The sequence below is a fragment of the Mesoplodon mirus genome (genome assembly GCF_964341445.2).
Source record: "Mesoplodon mirus genome assembly, chromosome: X".
Taxonomy (NCBI): Eukaryota; Metazoa; Chordata; class Mammalia; order Artiodactyla; family Ziphiidae; genus Mesoplodon; species Mesoplodon mirus.
The window spans coordinates 62,130,984-62,138,936 of NC_138981.1; positions in this window are offsets into that span (position 1 = coordinate 62,130,984).

The window sequence follows — 7,953 nt, forward strand, 5'->3', positions numbered from 1 at the left end:
TAATGTGGTATATCACATTGATTGGTTTGCAAATATTGAACCATCCTTGCATCCCTGGAATAAATCCCAATTGATAATGGTGTATGATCCTTTTTTAAATGTTGAATTTTATTTGTTCATTTTTTGTTGAGGATTTTTGTGTCTATATTCATCAGAGATATTGGCCTATAATTTTATTTTTTTTTTGTAGTGTCTGCATTTGGTACCAGGGTAATATGGCCTCATAGAATGAATTTGAGTGTGTTCCATCCTCTTCAATTTTTGGAATAGTTTGAGAAGGATAGGTCTTAGCTCTTCATTATATGTTTGTACAATTCCCCTGTGAAGCTGTTTGGCCCTGGATTTGATTTGGTGGGAGATTTTTTGATTACCAATTTAATTTTACTACTAGTGATCAGTCTATTCAGATTATCTATTTCTTCCTGATTTAGTCTTGGAAGATTATATGTTTCTAGCCTATCCATTTCTTCTATATTGTCCAATTTGTTGGCATGTAACTGTACACAGTATTCTCTTACAATTGTTTACATCTCTGTGATATCAGGTGTAATTTCTCCTCTGTTATTTCTTATTTTGTTTATTTGGGTCCACTAGTTTTTTATTAATGAGCTGGACTAAAGGATTATCAATTTTTTTCTCCTTACAAAAACCAGCTCTAATTTCATTGATCTTGTCTACTGTTATTTTGGTCTATATTTATTTCCTCTCTAATCTTTATTATTTCCTTCCTTCTGCTTACTTTGGGTTATTTTTGTTGTTCTTCTTCTTCTTTTTATAATTCCTTTAGATGGTAAGTTAGTTTGTTTGAGTTTTTCTTGTTTCTTGATGTAGGCCAGTATAGCAATAAACTCTTAGAACTATTTTTGTGGTATTACATAGATATTGTAAATTTGCATTTTTATTTTCATTTGTCTCGAGATATTGTTTGATTTCTTCCTTGATGTCTTCACTGACCATTTTCCTTTTAGTAGCATGTTGTTTAGTCTCCATGTGTTTGTGTTTTTCCCATTTTTCTTTCTGTAATTTATACCTAATTTCATATCACTGTGGTCAGAAAATTTTCTTGATATAATTTATATCCTTTTATATTTATTGAGACTTTTCTTGTTGCCTAGCATGTGATCTCTCTTGGAGAACATTCTATTTGCACTTGAAAATAATGTGTATTCTGCTGTTTTGAGATGAAATGTCCTGTAGATATCTACTAATTCCAACTGGTCTAATGTGTCATTTAAGGCCATTGTTTCCTTATTGATTTTCTATCTGGAAGATCTGTCCATTAGTATAAATGAGGTGTTAACACCCCTACTATTATTGTATTATTGTCATTTTCTCCCTTTATGTCTGTTAATGTTTGCTTGGTTTATTAAATTCTCCTATATTAGGAACATATGTGTTTAGAAATATCATATCCTCTTCTTGTTTTGATTTCATTATCATTACTTAATGTCCTTCTTTGTCTTTACTTATACACTTTGTTTTAAAGTCTGCTTGGCTGATATGGGTACTGCTACCTCTGCTTTCATGTCATTTCCATTTGCATAAAGTATCTTTTACCATCCCCTCACTTTCAGTCTCTGTGTGTGTGTTCAGCTCTGAAATGAGTCTCTAGTAGGCAGAATATAGATGGGTCTTGTTTCTTACCCGATCAGGCACCCTATGTCTCTTGATGGAAGCATTTAGTCCATTGATATTTAAAGTGATTATTGATAGGTATGCACTTGCTGCCATTTTGTTACTTGTTTTCTGGTTGTTTTTGTAGTTCTTCTTTGCTCTTTTCTTCTTCTTTTAGCTACTTCCCTTGTGGTTTGATGATTTTCTTTAGTGGTATGCTTGTGATGTTTTCTCTCTTGTTTTTGTGTCTCTGTTATAGGTTTTATATTTATGGTTACCATGTGGTTCATATATGTTGACCTATAAGTATATCTATTTGTTTTAAACTGATAGTCATTTAAGTTCAAACACATTCTACAAGATCTACATGTTTTGTTTCCCTCCCCCAAGTTTGTGTTTTTGATGTTATACTATACATCTTCATGCCTATCCCTTAACTGTTTATCATAGTTATATTTGATTTTACAATTTTTGTCTTTTAATCTTTGTGCTCACTTATTTAAGTGGTTGATCCACAGTGATTACTATATATTGCTTTTATTAGTGTGGTTCCTCCTTTCCTACATATTCTTTCTTGTTGTAGCCTTTTCTTTTCCACTTAGAGAAGATCTTTTAACACTTCTTGTAGCATCAGTTTAATATTGATGAACTCTTAGTTTTTGCTTGTCTGAAAAGTTCTTCATCTCTCTTCAATTCTGACTGATAAATTTGTGTGATACTCTAACCCAGGGTAGAGTATCCTGGGTTGTAGGTTTCTTTCCCTTTCAGTGCTTTAAATTTATAATTCCACTCCCTTCTGACCTGCAGAATTTCTGCAGAAAAATCAACTGATAGCCTTATAGGGGTTCCCTTGCATGTGACTTTTTATTTTTCTCTTGCTGACTTAAAATTCTCTTTTTTTAATTCATTAATTTATTTATTTGGTTGCACTGGGTCTTAGTTGTGGCATGTGGGCTCCTTAGTTGTAACTTGCTGGTTCCTTAGTTGTGGCATGCAAACTCTTAGTTGCAGCATGAATGTGGGATCTAATTCCCTGACCAGGGATTGAACTCAGGCCCCCTGCATGCATTGGGAGCTTGGAGTCTTAACCACTGAACCACCAGGGAAGTTCCTAAAATTCTCTTTATCTTAAACTTTTGCCATTTTATTTGTGATATGTCTTTATGTGGATCTTTTGGGGTTCATCTTCTTTGGAACTCTCTGTGTTTCCTGTACCTGGAAATCTGTTTCCTTCTTCAGCTTTGGGATGCTTTCAGCCATAATTTCATCAAATATATTTTCTACCCCTTTCTTTCTCTTATCTCCTTCTGGGACCCCTATAGTTCAGATGTTAGTATGCCTCATGTTTTCCCAAAGTCCCTTAAACTATCCTCATTTTTTAAAAGTTGTTTTTATTTTTCCTGTTCTGATTGGGTGATTTCCATTTTTCTAACTTCCAGATTGCTTATGTACTATTCTGTATCACCTAGTCTGTCTGCTAATTCCTTTTAGTGTTTTTTTTTTCGTTTCAGTTATTGTATTCTTCAGGCCTGACTTGTTCTTTTCTCTATTTTCTAGTTACTTGTTTAAATTCTCACTGTGTTCATCTATTCTTTGCCCAGGTTCAGTTAGCATTCTTATTACTAATGTTATTCTTATTATTCTAATGCTTTGAACTCTTTATCTACTAAATTATTTCTCTGTGTCTCATTAGGGTTTTTTTCAGTTTTTTCTTCCTTTTTCTTTTGTTTGAAACAAATTCCTCTGTCTTCTGATTTTGTTTAACTTTCTCTGTCTCTATGAAGTTAGATGAGCAGTTACCTATTCTGATCTTAAAATGGTGTCCTTATGTGGGTATGTCCCTATGCAATCTGTATGTGCCCAGTGGCTTTTGCTGTGAGAGCTGGATGTGAAGTGAGCATAGGTCCCATCTTCCCTTTGGGTGTGCTGGCAGCTACCACCTTGGTGGAAGGTAAGGCTGGAGATGGAGGGACTAGAGCCAGAGCCAGGTGTGAGCTGGGGTTTTTCTTATCCTCAATGGCCATCATCACCTTATCAGGGGGGTGGGATTGGGACCCCAAGAGCTAGAGAAGAGTCCCTGGTTCCACTCCTTCTAAGTGTGCACTCTTCCCCCAACAATGGCACTTCCACTCTAGTGGAGAGCAGTGCCAGAAAAAGAAGGGTTGGGGTGGGTACCTGGTGCAAGCTGGGGTTTATTCTGGGATGATCCCATCAAGCCAGTCAGAACCCCAGTCTATTTCCAATCTGCTGCCTCTACAGCTCGCTAGCAATGGCTGACCCCATGCTATTCAGAGGCAGGGCTAGGTCTGAGTGATCTCTGCTTCCTCCAAGTGCATGCACCTCCCCAGCAAACAGCACTTTCACCCCAGTGGGGAACAGTGTCCCAGCAAGAGGAGCTGGAGTGGGTACCTGGTACAGGCTGCCCCACATGCTAGGAAGGTCCCAGCATGCCAGTCAGAGCCCCAAGCTGCTCCCAAGTTTTTTTCCTATAGTTGCACCAGCAATGGTTACCCTCATCCTTTTCAGATGCAGTGCTGGGTCCAGGTGGGCCCATCCCTTCCATGTGTGCACTCTCCTCAGCAAGGGCAGCCTTTGCCCTCGTGTGGAGCTGCACCAGAGTAAGAGGGGCTGGAGCAGGCACCCAGTGCCAGCTGGGCTGCATGCTGAGGTGGTCACAGGAAACCAGTCAGAACCCCAGGGAATTTTCAATCTGCTTCCTCCACCTTGGTGCTGGGAGTAACCAAGTGTGTGTGCATACTTCATGCATGGCATCTCGGTTTCTTACAGCCCTCCAGTAAGTCTCACTGGTTTTCAAACCAGCTAAGGAAACTCATCTTCCTGGTGTTGGACCTCAGGGCTAGGTTGCCCAATATGAGGCTCAAACACTCACTACCCAGGCAGGATCTCTGAGCCCATGATATCCCCTTCCTCTTCTATGTCCCCTGCTAGGGGTATGGGTCCTGACCTAATTGCTTCTCCTGCCTTCCTGCCCAACTCCATGTGGATCTTTCTTTATAGCCTTGGTTGTAGAAGGGCCTTTCTGCCTGTCTCCAGTTTGTTTTCAGTGAAAGTTTCTCCACCTATAGATGTATATTTGATGTGTTCATGGGGGTAGGTGAGCTCAACATCCTCCTACTCTGCCATCTTGACCTCCCCTCTTCCAAACTTATTTTATGAGGCAAGAATTACCTGATACCAAAGCAAGGAAAGGACACTACAAGAAAAGAAAATTACAGGCCAATATACCTTAATGAACATAAATGCAATAACCCTTGAAAAATACTAGCAATCCAAATTTACTAGCAAATCAAAAGGATCACCCAACATGACCAACTGGGATTTATCCCTCAGGTGTACAAGTGGTTCAACTGCAATATCAATAATTGCGATTCTGTATTAATAGTATGAAGGTTTAAAATTTTATGACCTTCTTAATAGATGCAAAAAAGGCATTTTCCAAAATTTGAAATACATTTATGATTTTTAAAACTGTCAACAAATTAGTTATAGAAGAAGTGTAGCTCAAGATAATAAACATCACATATTAGAAATCCGCAGCTAACATCATACTAAACAGTGAATGCTGAAAGCTTTTCCTCTAAGATCAAGAACAAGACGAGAGTGCCAGCTCTTGCTACTTCTGTTCAACATAGTGTTGGAAGTCCTAGACAGAAATATTAGGCAGAGAAAAAATAAAAGGCATATAAATCAGAAAGGCAGAAGTAAAATTTTCTGTTTTTAAATTATCTGATCTTATATAGAAAACCCTAACAACTTCAACAAAAACCTGTTAGAACTAATAAATAAATTCATTAAAGTTGCAGAAAACAAAATCAACATACAAAAATCAGTTGTGTTGCTATATGCTGACAACAAACTAGCTGAAAAAAAATTACAAAAGCAATCCAATTTACTATAGCATCAAACAGAATAAAATACTTGGGAATAAATACAACCATAGAGGTGAAAAATCTATACTAAAAACTACAAAACATTGATGAAAGAAATTAAAGAAGACACAAGTAAATGGAAATATATCAATATTTTGTGTTCATCGATTGGAAGAATCAATATTGTTAATATGTCCATAATACCCAAAGTGATATAAAGATTCAATTCAATCCCTATCAAAACCCCAATGACATTTTTCAAAGAAACAAACAAAAAAAAAACAATCGTAAAATTCATATGGGACCATAATAGAACCTGAAGAGTCAGAGTAATCTTGAAAAGAAGAATAAAGTTTCAGCAATTATACTGCCTGATTTCAAAATATACTACAAAGCTATAGTAATCAAAACAGTATGGTACTGGCATAAAAACAGACATATAGAACAAAGAAACAGGAAAGAGAGTCCAGAAAATAAATCTATGAATTTATAGTCCACTGGTCTTTGACAAAAGTTCCAAGAACACTCAGTGGAAACAAGATAAATGGTATTATGAAACAGGATATCCACATGCAAAAGAATGAAATTAGGCACTTTTCTCATTCCATATACAGAAATCAACTCAAAGTGCATTAAAGATTTAAATGTAAGAGTCAAGACTGTAAAACTCCTAGAAAACATCATAAGAGAAAAATACGAATTTTTGTATTTGACCCCAGAAAAACAGGCAACAAAAGTGAAAATAGACAAGCGAGATTGCATCAAACTAAAAACTTCTACACAACACTGGAAATAATCAACAGAGTAAAGTAAAATGTATAAGGAACTCAACTCCATAGCAAAATAACAACAACAACAATAATAATAACCCAATTTTAAAATGGGTAAAGGACCTGAATAGACATTTGCCAATTGCCAATGTTCCTCCAGTTATTGATTTCTGGTTTCAGATCATTATGGTTGGAAAAGATACCTGATATGATTTCAATCTTCTTAAGTTTGTTGACTTGTTTTGTGGTCTAACATATGATCTACTGCAAAATGTGCACATTTTAGAAGAGTGTATATTATACCGATATTGGGCAGAATGTTCTATCCAAGAAGCTCAGAGAATACCAAGCAGGACAAATGCCAAGCAAACAAACAAAAACATCCATAGAAACATATCATATTCAAACTAGTGAAGACAAAGCAAGAGAAAATCTTGAAGGCAGCCAGACCAAAAAAACAAAAACAGACCAAAAAAAAAAAACCTATGGAACATAAGAATTCCAGCAGAATTCTCATCAGAAATCCTGCAAACAAGAAGAAAATGGAGTGGCATCTTTAAATTACTGAAAGAAACTGTCAATGCAGAATTCTTTATAAAGTTTTTTAAAATCTTTCAAAAGTGAAAAGAAACACTTCTTAGACAAATAAAAATTGAAGAAATTTATTGCCAACATACCTACACTACAAAAATATATTTTTTTAAGTTTTTCAAGCAGAAGGAATATGATATGTCAAAATTTTCCACCTATGAAAAGAAGTGGAAGCACAGGAAATAGAATAAATGAAGGTAAAATACTTTATTACTTTTCATTGCTCTAAGTATAACTGACTATAATGCAAAAATATTAACAATGTATTAGATACTTATAGCTTATGTAAAGTGAAATATATGACAACAATCGTACAAGGGAGAGAAGGAGGAACTGGAAATATATTCTTAAAATGTCTTCACACTACACATGAAGCAGTGCAATATTATTCAAAGGTGTACTTAGATTATTTCAAATGCATATTGTAAACCCAAGGTAGAACACTAAAACATTTTTACAAAGAGATATAAATAATAAATAAAAGAGATAAAATGGAAAAATAAAAATGCTCAACTAAAGTAGAGAAAGCAGGGCTTCCCTGGTGGCGCAGTGGTTGAGAATCTGCCTGCCAATGCAGGGGACACAGGTTCGAGCCCTGGTCTGGGAAGATCCCACATGCCGCAGAGCAACTGGGCCCATGAGCCACAACTACTGAGCCTGTGTGTCTGGAGCCTGTGCTCCACAACAAGAGAGGCCGCGACAGTGAGAGGCCTGCGCACCGCGATGAAGAGTGGCCCCCGCTTGCCACAACTAGAGAAAGCCCTCGCACAGAAACGAAGACCCAACACAGCCAAAAATAAATAAATAAATTTATTTAAAAAAATAAAAAATAAAAAAAAATAAAGTAGAGAAAGCAGATAAAGAGGGGAAAATGGATAAGAAATGCATTAAACAGGCTGTGACAACAGCATGGTGGCAGAGTGAGATGCTCTCTTTGTCTCTACCTTCCAATATACAACCAGTAAAACATCCACAACTCAACAAAGGTGCCTCTGTCCACCAACACAACAGGATGCCAAAGAGTTCCACACATCTGTATGTCTAAAGGTGGATGGACTAGAATACATAGAGGAGACAGAAATGAAGGA